Source organism: Microcaecilia unicolor, chromosome 3 (genome assembly GCF_901765095.1).
Source record: "Microcaecilia unicolor chromosome 3, aMicUni1.1, whole genome shotgun sequence".
Lineage (NCBI taxonomy): Eukaryota > Metazoa > Chordata > Amphibia > Gymnophiona > Siphonopidae > Microcaecilia > Microcaecilia unicolor.
The window spans coordinates 94,682,915-94,696,377 of NC_044033.1; positions in this window are offsets into that span (position 1 = coordinate 94,682,915).

A 13,463-nucleotide genomic window follows, 5' to 3' on the forward strand; every position below is an offset into this window, starting at 1 on the left:
AGCAGAGCTGGCGCTATAGATGGCTCTGGGTAAGCTGAAGATAATTTTTATTGAGTAATCTACCCCACGGGAACAGTGAGAGATTATTCTCATGCAGCTGTTATGTTTGTGTAGGGTATCGTCCTTGAGACAGCTCGCTTTGGGCAAAATATGCATGTCGGACAAAGACCCCCCTCCCCCCCCATCTGACATCTGTTGAGATGAGTATCTAATAAATATTTAATACTTTAGAAAAGAACATATAAAAGATAGCTCAGAGGGTGTGTCGATGAGGAAGTGTGTGGCGATGTTATTGCTATTAAATTGAAGAAGCTATAGGCACCGCTGAGGACACCAGAGAGTTCATTACTGATATATAAGATGTACTATTAACAACATTGGAGTATTTGGTGAAAAAATATTGGACATATGAGTAGTGATTGTGTGGGAACTGACATGTGTGATTTATAAGATTGAGAAGGTTCTCACATTAACTACAGTTTGCCATTGACCCGTGATATTCTTCTGGATGGGCCACCCTTGGCATCTCTGATAACAAATGTAGAAAATATAATTTTCTATTTATTGATTGGAATATGTCAGTTTTTGGAATGTGCAGCTGCCAGAACTAGTTGTAGATATGGCTGGGTCTCGTGAGAAAAATCTCACTCATTTGGCCTTCAATCTCCAGCATTGCGGTGGCAAATCTCCAGCACTGGAATGGACCACCCTTGGCGTCTCTGCTGACACATGGGAAAAACGGCTCCCACCGCTACTGCAGGGCCCTTTTCCCTACAGCTTAGTAAAAGGACCCCTATATGTAAATTCAGTGCTATTTCCAATATGGATATTAGCACTGAATGTATGTACATAAGTAATGCCACACTGGGAAAAGACCAAGGGTCCATCAAGCCCAGCATCCTGGATTATGTTAAAGCCTGTGCCAGCATTTTTAAGCAGGTGACTGCTCTAGCTGAACCCCTATTTGCATGGCTCATCCTAAAAGGGTGGTCCAAAGATGGTAACAGAAAATCAAAAATTGGCTCAGGGTGCCACAACCCCTTGAGCTGGTTCTGGTGGCAGTGAATGAATACATGATAACTAAATGGATTGGAGAGGGAGAAGATTTTGGAGTCTTTTTATTGTTTGACAAAAACTATGATCAGTGGCACAGCTTTAAAGTCACAGAGACATATGTATGTGCACTTTCCAGGTGCGCCGAAAAGTGGCCTGCGCTGGTGCAGATGTGCATATTGGATGCTTGAAGGTTCATTTTTCAGTGCACCTGCAAAAAATTTCTTTTTTTTTTTTTTGGCTGAAAATGGATGTGCATCAAAATTAAAATTGGCGCGTGTCCATTTTGGGCCTGAGACCTTACCTCCACCCATTGACTTAGCAGTAAGGTCTCATTCATTAACCAGGCAGTAATCGTCAGTGCACATACAATGCCGATTACCAACCGGTTAGTGCCGTGCACTGGAAAATTTCTGGTGCACCTACTGGATGCGCGTACAAAATGAAATTACCGCCCAGGTCACATGGTAGCCGGGCGGTAGTTCCAAATTGGTGCACATTGGGCTCGCGTAGGCGCCTACATGGCGTAGTAAAAGGGCCCCTAAATGTCCACAGCTTCAGTCTAGCCACTCTTTCTGCAGTATTGGTACTTGTATCTTCTAAAGACATACAGAAGCCTTCAGACACAGGTGACTGGCTATAAAGTTACCCCATGCTTTTACTATCAAAAATAAATAAAAATAAAAATAATTTTTGAAATGGATTTTAATTTTAAATAAGCCCCTTTAACTTAAGGAACAAGATAAAACAGTGGCTAATTGATGCTTTTGTTGGTCTTTGCATGAACTGAACTAAAGTTTGGCAATAGAATGGTGATCACATTTGCAAAGAGATTTACCCTGTTTTTAGATTAAGTATTGCCAAGGGTAACCAGTAAGTAGCCTGTAAACAATTTGATTACTTCTGTACTCAGTCAAAACACACATGTGCTGATTGTTGTTTTTATCATTTGTCGCAGGCATCGTTTATGTATTTTTCATCTTTCCAAATTAGAGATGCACCAGCTCCTTCAAGATACTCCCTGATGCTCCCAATTAAAACTCCTGTGTGTTTCTACCATCATTACCTCCTGTCTTTATGCTCTTTGTCCTGCAATAGTGTGAAGTCACCCTACCACAGTCTCTTTTCATTATATATGTGTTTTTAAGAATTTTTCATCTTCCAATGTCTAAAATCCTTTCGTATTTTTCCCCTCTGGTAAATGTCTGTAGTTCTTTGTGAAACAAGTTAAAAATTAAAGAGATGATAATTAAAATGCTTTAGCTGTTTAACTTTTGGAGTTCGCAGGTTAAAGTGTTATATTTGTAATTTCAGGGTCAGACAATGGATAGCTTTTGGCTAGACAATTAAGGGGGGAAGTTATTAATGTGGGCTACTGTTAAGACATGTTATTTTACCACTAACTCATGCTATTTTAGCACAGGTCCCATTTTATGCAATGAGATGTGGATGGGCATTTTTGATATGATGCCTAAGTTCGACTTTGGACATTTTGCTTAAAATGTACAGAATACAAACAGGGCTGCCGAGAGGGGGGGCAGGGGGACAAAATTCCCCGGGCCTCCGAGGGGGGCCCGGTACCACATTCCCCTCCACCTACCCCTCTCCGTCCACCACCGGGCCGGACCCCCTGAATTCAAATCATAGCGCCTCACCTTGGCCTCGCTTCATGTGAAAGAAGCGCAGCAGCGGCAGTCTGCAGATCGCCTCTCTTTGGGCCTTTCCTCCCTGTGTCCCGACCTCGTCTGACGTAACTTGTGCGACGGCGGGACACAGAGAAGGAAGGCCCGAAGGGAGGTGATCTGCAGACTGCTGCTGGTGCTGCGCTTCTTTCACATGGAGCGAGGTTGAGGTGAAGCACTATGATTTGAATTCAGGGAGGCCTGGCCTGGTGGTGGACGGAGGGGGGGGGGGGGGTGGCGATTATGGCTGAAAACCGGGGACGACCATCTCTAAGGACGACCATCTCTAAGGTCAGCCTAAATGTTGAGATTTGGGTGTCCCCGACTGTATTATTGAAACGAAAGACGGATGTCCATCTTGTTTCGATATTACGGGTTCCCCGCCCCTTCGCCGGAACGTCCTTAGAGATAGATGCCCTTAGAGATGTTTGTCCCCGTTCGATTATGCCCCTCACAGTTTACCAGATATTTTACCCAATTAATCATAACCAGTTAGTGCTCTGATAAATGTCAGCCCCAAGGTTTTCTTATGCAGCATTGATGTCATAACTATGAAGGGTAGAAGAGATGTCCAGTTGTTTGCCTCTCTGCAGCCTGAAGACCCATTCTTGTTATTTTCCCTTCCCTCCCTTTCAACATTCTTCACCTACTTTCTGGCAATGTGTAGCAATAGAACTGCCATCTGCTGTTGGTAAATGTCAGTCTTTTATAGGAACAGGTAGCAGTCAGTGTAGAAGTGAAATGCAAAGACAGGGATATCAATCAACAAGAAGTCCTAAGAACTGATTATGTCAACCGCAATATTGTTACTTTAACTTATCGAAGCAGCCTTTTACTGAACAAAATCAGCAATACCTGAACCAAAGCAACGATTTAGCCTCAGAAAGGCTCTATATAGCAAACAAGCCTTTTATTAAAGGAGATGGCACTCAGTTCTCTTTATTTGTCAACATGTAATGTGAAGCAGGCCATTGCTGCCTAAGCACCAGTTTTAATTTATGGAATTTATATTAAAGGACCTATGCAATACAAGTTGCACAATTTTTTAAAAACATTTTAGATCTGTTTAAAATTGATCTGTTTAAAATTGAAGGTGTACATTAAAATGCTATATTTTAGATTCCATATTAGCAATTTGGATGTGCAGAATCAAGCATTTTGATGTTTATCTCACATATATGTCTAAATCTTGATTTTTAAAGCAGTGATATACATGTCCAAATCACAGGTATGTGCATATGGCAAGGGGAATGCATGTTTATGTTTGCTGAGATCAACATTGAATTTATATCTGCTTCCAGTAAGGTCATTTTAAGCAGCGCTCAACTGCAGGAATTAGGCAAAGTTCCCAGAGGGTTCCCCCTCCCCACAAAAGTGATAGTGGCAAATGATATCAGGCTCTATGACAACTTGAGGAAACATAGATGTGTCAGTCATACAGATATACATTGCCATGTTGATCCTGTTGATATTTTAGAGAAGGACATTTAAAAAAGGATGCTCCCACCACATGTAGGTCATGAATAAATATCCTTCCCTGCATGGAATTTAGAAAAGATCACATCGGAATATCCTTTTCTAAAATACTAGTGGAAATTGATGTGTCCTGATTTGGACATCTCAATTCTTATTTCTATCTAATATTAGACCTATTCAGCACTTAACCGGCCCGGTTAGCTACATATAAAGGACTGCATAAAAAGTCAGTCCTATCTTTGTCCCGTAAACCCATAGCTGAATATCACACTTAACCGGCTATGCATTAGCAGGCTCTGGAATCGTGGAAATTCAATGCTGGTGCCCGGATTATGACCTGGCATTGAATTTTCAGGTTTAATGCCAATGGCGGTCAGCAAACAATGATCATGATAGCTTGAATATCAGGCCCTATTTGCAAAAATATGCATCCTACCACACCCTACCAAATTCAGCTAGTGTCAATGCCCATTGTAAACTCATACTTAAAGAATAGCACCTAACAGAAATTGCCATTTACACATTTATGTGTCCACATACATGCCTAAAGGACTAGAATACCAGCATTTATGTTGTGTTCTTGCAACCTAAATTAGGCAGCTCCTTATAGAATTACCTCTTTAATGTTTGCAGGGTGGCTACAGTCATGCGCTGTTGGTGGAGGGCAGGACCATCCCAAGCCGGAAAATGTCTTATATGACACGCCCCCTAAAGCTCCTATCTCACCCACTGCATCACAGCCAAGCAGAGAAGGCAATGAATAGGACACAATCTGCACTGCCTGCATATAGCTCGCTGTGGCCCTGGTGGAGGGATGTTACATTCCTTTTATGCATGTGCTGCTCCTAACTAGAGTGAAATGAGAACAACACTGGCCTTGGATGAGACCATCTATCTTCTGTCACCTATGTGGCATGCATGGCAGCTTCAGCAAAGTCTAGAAAGACAAACTGCTTATGCCTTGCCTGTGGTGGGGATCCTCAGGATTGGCAGGAACAGGAGGAGAAAAGAGGAACAGAAAAATGAGCAGGGGAGAGGAAGGAGGCCTGCAGTAATTTGGAATTATATGATCCACCATTATCCCAAACATATGTTTTGTTTTGTTTTTTAAATAAAGACAAATGGGCAGCAATGTTACAGTGGTGAAAGTTTACAAGACATCTCAGATGCCTGCCATATCCTGGCACAACAGATTGGTGGCTGGCTCCTCCTTCATGAAGAATGGATGCAGAGTATTGGGCTTTTTCCCCAGCAAAGCTGTTTGGAGGGAGCTGTTTTCCAGCCTCAGCTTGTTGGAGCAGTCAAGCCCCGCCCACTGAGGTCATCAGTGCCCGCAGCATTTCACTGTTAAAATCATGCCTATCTTTGAGGTTGCCTGCAACTGATTGTGTCCAGATTGACATCTTCAGCGCTATCTCATTAGGACATTTTATTCTACCTTTTCTGCAGATGGAGATGTTTTCCAGCCTCAACTTGGTAGTGTGACCAAGCCCCGCTCACAGATGTCATCAGTTCCCACAGCGTTTCACTGTTAAAAGCGTGCCACCTCAGATACACCACTGAAACGGCATGCCTAAGGGTGTGGTGCCCCTTTGTGAGTAACCTTGTGGGCAACATTGAGATATTTTGGAACTACCTTGTTTTTAATAATTGTTTTATTATCTAAATTTTGCTAAGATGCATTAGGATGAGTTGATATAAGTGATCCTATTCCATTATTATTTAATGACAGCAGTGGCGTAGCCAGACCTGACTTTTTGGGTGGGCCCAGAGCTAATATGGGTGGGCACCCAGAAGCCCACCACCAGAGCCATTATTTTGGTTACAAGAGTAATCAAAATGCTCGCTGGTGGTGGGCTCTTCACTACCTAGGGCCAAAAAAAGGTATATTTTTAATCATTAAATATACCTTTTTTGCCTTAGGCAGTGAAGTGCTTACCCCACCCAGAAGCCCACCACCACCAGCAAGTATTTTCAGACAAAAACGCAAATCAAAACATGACACGTTTAAAAATATTTAAAAATACATATGTATTTATTACCTGGCTCCCGTAGCTGTGTGGGGCAGCGGGGGAGTGCTGCTGCTGTGACTGTGCATAGACCCAGCCGGCAGGACAGGGCACAGGGTGGACTTGGAGCCGCGACCGCAACCTTCCCATGCGGCGCTGCGTGTGACGTGACGTAGCGCCATCGTGCTGTGCGCAACTGCACACTGTGGGCCCCGGCCAGGCTGGGGGGGGGCAGAGACGGCAGTGTGGTGGCGTGCGTGGCACCGGCTGCAACTCTGCAAGACTTTTACGCGAGATTACATGCGGCCCGGTGTCTGGCCGAGGAGGAGGAGCTGCCAGTGCGATTGCTGAGAAAACCAGGTGGGAGTGGCTGAGCGGGCCGACAGCAGATTGGGCAGAAACTAAGGCTGTGGCTGCTCAGCTGCTGTAAAACTGGGTGGGCCTGAGCCGAGATCAGGTAGGCCCGGGCCCACCCAGGCCCACCCGTAGCTACACCCCTGAATGACAGAACTATTTTAGATAATGTTAATAGGAATTTGTTATTTGATAAACCTCTACTCCTCAGATGATAGAGGTTATCATTGGAAATCATCCTTGCTATAGATTTAGGAATCCAAATGGGCCTAAGAATTATTTTAGAAGCTTGAACTTGGTAAAGATATACCTTGTGGTGAACCCCTCCTCCTTTCTTCCAGTCCCTTGTTTGTATTTTAATTGCTGTTCAATCTCTAAGAAGACCTTCCTTATCAAGGATTTGATAGATAATTCTCAAGTTGGTTTTGCATTTAAGTTTCAGGTTTCAAATTGTATTTACAATTTGATATATTGCCCATGGGAATAACCTTCTGAGCAGTTTACAATTCAAAATTATATGTGCACAAAATAAAAAAGGAACTCCAAGCTAAAATAGGAAACAATAGAAACAATGACTAACAACATACAGTATAATATCAACCACATCATAACATATCATATCTATTACTGACAAGTCCAGCTCCAGTTGAAGGACCAGCAAACATCTCAGGGAGAGAAAAAAAACACCTCAAAAATTATAACTGAAACTTGGCTTATGAATAATGATTCACCGAGCCATAAAGTTTTATGTTGTTCTAGATCTGATAAGAGAGGGAATGGACTTCTATTTCTGTTCCTGCTTTAGACATGATGTTTGTAAATTCATAAACTCCTCTTTCAGGGAATGCAGGTTTCATTTTAGTATACTGTCCTCCTGGTATTTGGTCAAATGTTCAAGATGCTTTTACAGATTTTTTAAAAGTCTCAACAATAACTGAATTTTACTTTTCTGATGCTACTAGGTGACATTAATTTACATTTAGAGAGCTAAGATGATCCTGATATTGCAAAATGTATAATGATTCTGAATTCTCTGTCTCTATCTTTATACTCTCCTCAACCTACTCATGAGAAAGGCCATAGTTTAGATTTTACTGCAACATCTTTGGGGATTTCATCCTATATCTCAGTATCATATCTTACCTGAAACCTATTCCATGGTCAGATCACTTTCTGAATTCATCCACTCGTTAATTTTAGTTAACCCTTTAACTTGTTCTTCCAAGTTAACTAGAAAGAAAGATCAATTCTGATATCTTTTGGAAGACTGTTGTGCCACATTTAGGTTTTAATTATTTCGAACCTCTAGATTCTTTTAATACTTGGCATAGAGTGCTTTCTTCAATTATGGATATGCTAGCTCCACTGATGTAGAAAACTAAGATCACCAAACATCAAGCTCCATGGTATACACAAGAATTATGCAAACTAAAAAGTTCATGCCACCAATTGGAACATCACTGAAGGTGGTATCATGATTTTGATAAAAAAAATCTGATGGAAGGCGGCTATTAAGCTTTATAAATTAGCAACTTACAACGCAAAGAAATCTTATGCTACTCAAATAGAAAACTCTTCATCAAATTCTAGGAAGCTGTTTTGTATTTTTAGAAACTTATCTTTTGCTTTTTTCATGTCTAATAGTCATGAGTGTCACCCTTCAGCTAACAGTTTAGTTAGTTACTTCTCAGATAGGATAACTAAAATTGGAGCATTAATAATCCTGAATTTACAAGCTATTGTAGATCTTTCCGTTATACCAAACAATTCTTACAAAGCTATCCCTGCTGATAGGAAATGGACTTCCTTTACTAAAATTACAAAAATATAAATTAAAGCTTTATTATAGAAACTGTCTTTATTGTCATGGTTATTTGATAAAAGATCTCTCCCAATAGATTATTGATTGGCTTACTGGCTTATTTTCGAAAGAGAAGGGCGCCCATCTTTCGACACAAATCGGAAGATGGGCATCCTTCTCATAGGGTCGCTCAAATTGGCATAATTGAAAGCCAATTTTGGGTGTCCTCAACTGCTTTCCATCACGGGGATGACCAAAGTTCCCGGGGGCTTGACGGAAGCATAGCGAAGGAGGGACTGGGGTGTGCTTAAGAGATGGGAGTCCTCGGCCGATAATGGAAAAAAAGAAGTACGTCCCTGAAAAACACTTGGACAAATTTACTTGGTCCTTTTTTTTAATGACCAAGCCACAACAATGTGCCCTAAATGACCAGATGACCACTGGAGGGAATCAGGGATGACCTCCCCTTACTCCCCCAGTGGTCACTAACCCCCTCCCACCCTAAAAAAAAACTAAAACAAATTTTCTAGCCTCTGTGCCAGCCTCAAATATCATACCCAGCACCATGACAGCAGTATGCAGGTCCCTGGAGCAGTTTTAGTGGGTGCAGTGCACTTCAGGCAGGCAGACCCAGGCCCATGCCCCCCCTACCTGTTACACTTGTGGTGGGTGCCCAGTTGGTGTCCTGGCATGTGAGGTGGACTAGTGCACTACGAATGCTGGCTCCTCTCATGACCAAAGGGCTTAGATTTGGTCATTTCTGAGATGGTCGTCCTCGGTTTCCATTATCGCCGAAAATTGGGGACGACCATCTCTAAGGACAACTATCTCTAAGGTCAACCTAAATTTTGAAATTTGGGCATCCCTGACCGTATTATCGAAACAAATGATGGCCGTCCATCTTGTTTTGATAATACGGGTTTCCCTGCCCCTTCGCCGGGCTGTCCTGCGAGGACTGCCTCAGGAAAACTTGGGTGCCCCGTTCGATTATGCTCCTCACATGTATTTCAAAATACATGTTGAATCTTGATCAGTTCCCAACTAAATTGGGTGGTAGGTTTTGACACCCATCTTTAAAAATATTACACTGGACCCAAGACTGCCTTCTAATTATTGACCGGTGGCTAGTTTTCCTTTATTGGCTAAACTGTCAGAGGCAATAGTAACCCATCTTTTGAATGAATATTTAGATCAACATAATTGCCTTAGTACCTTGCAATTTGGATTTAGGACTTATAATAACACCAAGGCTCTACTACGTTCGGTGGTCTCTAATACAAGAATGGCCCTATCCAAGGGTATGTTTTTTTACTACTGCTACAATTTGATCTTACAGCAGCCTTTGACTCAGTAGACCATGATATTCTTTTGTTTAAGTTGAACATCACTGAAAGTGGTATCATGATTCTGATCCTTTTGGTATTAAGGATACTGGTAAACTCTTTTGGTATTAAGGATACAGTGTTGTTGTGGTTTAGTGAATTTGAATCTGTTAGTCACTATACTGTCAAGATGAATGATGTGTTATCAGACAGCTGGTTTCCTCCCTGTGGGGTTCCACAAGGTTCTCCGCTTTCATCTATTTTATATATTGTGTATATGTCTTCTTTGATATTGTTTTTTTTCCTTGGATGTAAATGTAAATTTTAGTCATATGCTGACGATAGGCTTCTTTTAATACCTATATATATAAGAACCTATTAACTATGTCAGTTAAAGTTTCATCCTGCATTTCTATGATTGAGAATTGTAACTTTATCCATGGTTTTAAGCTCAACAAGGATAAAACAAAATTGCAATGGTTAGATCGATCCATTACTACTATTCCTGAGAAGCTTTTGTTAACAGATGAGCTGTCATTGAAAGTAGAACATTCATACAAGGTTCTAGGTTTTATTTTGGATCCCTGTAGCCTCAAGTTAGTCAGGTTTTTCAGATTGTCTTTTTAAGCTTTGTCAGCTTTGCGCTGTTCCTTATTTGTTCGAGGAGACACATTTCTCAATCTTCAGGCTCTTATTTTATCCCATCTAGATTATTGTAATAGCTTGTACTGTTTTCTTACAGCTGAACTACATTCTAAGCTTTAGATCCTCCAAAATACAGCTGCAAAATAGATTGTTTGATTGAAGAAGTATGATAGAGCTTTACCATCTTCAGTTAGGCTTCACTGGCTTCCTGTACATTTTGTTTAAATTAGCTTGTTTAATATTTAAACTTTTTGATGGCTCTGGTCCAGAGTTCTTAATTGTTTTTTTTTCTCCTTTCCACCTAACCCTAGAATTTCTAGAGCATTAAAGTCACATTTGCTTTATTCCCCTTCTTTTTTTGTGGAATTGATACAAGAAAATATTGGAAAGTTCTGCTAGCTTCCAAGCTGTTCAACTTCACTCTTTGCCAGAAGAATAAGTGCAGGTTCTTATTTTTCTCTCCAGAAAAACTTGAAGACATACTTATTTAGGACGTTTTTGTTAGGATCTTTCTTTCTGCTTTGTCTTCTATTCCATTTTTTTTGTTGTCCGCTATGAACATCTTGGGAATTGGCAGATACAAGAGCTATATTACTTCTTCTTCTGGCAAAGAGTGAAGTTGAACAGCTTGGAAGCTAGCAGAACTTTCCAATATTTCCTTGTATCAAATTCCACAAAAAAAAGAAGGGGAATAAAGCAAATGTGACTTTAATTCTCTAGAATTTCTAGGGTTAGGTGGAAAGGAGAAAAAAAACAATTAAGTATTCTGGACCAGAGCCATCAAAAAGTTTAAATATTAAACAAGCTAATTTAAACAAAATGTACAGGAAGCCAGTGAAGCCTAACTGAAGATGGTAAAGCTCTATCATACTTCTTCAATCAAACAATCTCAGGAAAACTTGGGCGTCCCTTTCAATTATGCCCCTCCACGGGAACCAACCCTCAACCCTATGGTCAGATCATTACAAATTAGTATTCACCTTAAATTGGACAGAATCATTGAAAGATACTCACTCCCCAAGTCCACCCTCCCTCTTTTAATTCTAGAGGAAGGATTGAAATTGATGACTTCAACTTCTGGTTGAACATACAAGATACTGAACTCATATCCATGTCTAATTCATTAATATTCATATAAGATTGGAATATATTAAGTAAATCAATGCTAGACTCTGTGGCACCAGTAAAAATTAAATCTAAATAAAAAAAGAGGCAATCCATCTGGTTCAATAAAGACATCCTATGCATCAAACAAAAATGTAGGCAGCTTGAAAGAAAATGGCAAAAATCCAAAACTGAAGAAAATAAATTACATTGGAAATGAACTCTAAGACTCTATAAATATACAATAAAAAAAGACTACAATAAACTACTATTGGAATCTAATATCAACTGATCCTTTCAATACCAAACATATTTTTCATATAGACAACACCCTCTTAGATACCCAGGCTATTATTACCTCCACCGAATCTGCTCCATCTGCTACCCAATTAGCTTCATATTTTGAGCAGAATGTCATAAAAATGAGAGATAATGTTATAATGTTTAAAGGAGACCCTATGATGATCATGACCAAACTGACACATAACCTCACTAGTATCAAACCTGAAAGATATTGGTCATCATTCTCTCCCCCTTCATTCTCTGTGGTAAAATCTTTTCTATTGAAATATTCATCTTCTAACTGTGAACTGGATTCCTGTCCTAGGTTTCTATTAAAAGCTGCACCTGACCTGTTTATAGAATCCCTAAGATCACATATCTCTCTTTTGCTATACATGTCAAAAACGTCCAAATGCAAGCCATTCGGATGTGGGAGGAGCCAGCATTTGTAGTGCACTGGTCCCACTGACATGCCAGGACACCAACCGGACACCCTAGGGGGCACTGCAGTGGACTTCATAAATTGCTTCCAGGAACATAGCTCCCTTACCTTGTGTGCTGAGCCCCCCAACCCCCCAAAAACCCACTACCCACAACTGTACACCACTACCATAGCCCTTACGGGTGAAGGGGGGCACCTGTATATGGGTACAGTGAGTTTGTGGTGGGTTTTGGGGAGCTTGCTGTTTCCTTCACAAATGTAACAGGTAGGGGGGGGGGTATGGGCCTGGGCCCGCCTGTCTGAAGTGCACTGCAGTACTCACTAAAACTGCTCCAGGGACATGCATGCGCTGTCATGGACCCGAGTATGATATCTGAGACTGGCATAGAGGCTGGCACGAAATATTTTTTAAGATGTGTTTTGAGGGTGGGAGGGGGTTAGTGACCACTGGTGGTCATCTGGTCATTTCGGGCACCTTTTTGTGCCTTATTCATAATAAAAACACATCCGAGTGAAAACGTTCACGTGTTCGTCAGGGACGTCCTTGGTTTTTTCGATTATGGGTCAAGGATGTCCAAGTGTTAGGCACGCCCAAGTCCTGCCTTCGCTATGCCTCCCACATGCCCCCTTGGAAGTTGGACGTCATTGCGAAGGACTGCAGTTGGAGATGTCCAAAATCGGGTTTTGTTTATACCGATTTGGACGTCTCTGTGAGAAGGACGTCCATCTTCCGTTTTATGTCGAAAGATGGACGTCCTTCTCTTTCGAAAATGAGCCCGATAGTCTCTCACCAACTTAAGTATTATCTGTCCTCCTTGTCCCTTCTTCACCATATACAGTCTGGCTTTAGACCAAAATTCATCACGGAAACAGTCCTAACCACATTAATTGCTAACTTCAGGAAAGAAATTAGTCTAGGCAGGAAAATCATCCTTATGCAATTTGATATGTCAAGTGCATTCAACATTGTAGACCATAATTTGCTACTTGCACTAATGAACAACTTAGGTATAGGAGGGTCTGTCTTAAATTGTTTCCGAGGATTTTTAAAATCTAGATCCTATCAAGTCAAATCTCCTAATTCCATCTTCCCCCAATGGGATCCAGACTGCGGAGCCCCACAGGGATCACCCATCTTATTCAATTTTATTTATTTATTTGTTACATTTGTATCCCATATTTTCCCACCTTTTTGCAGGCTCAATGTGGCTTACATAGTACCGTAAATGGCGTTAGCCGATTCCAGTATGAACAAGGTGATATTGAAGTACATGTATGGTAAAGACCACTGGG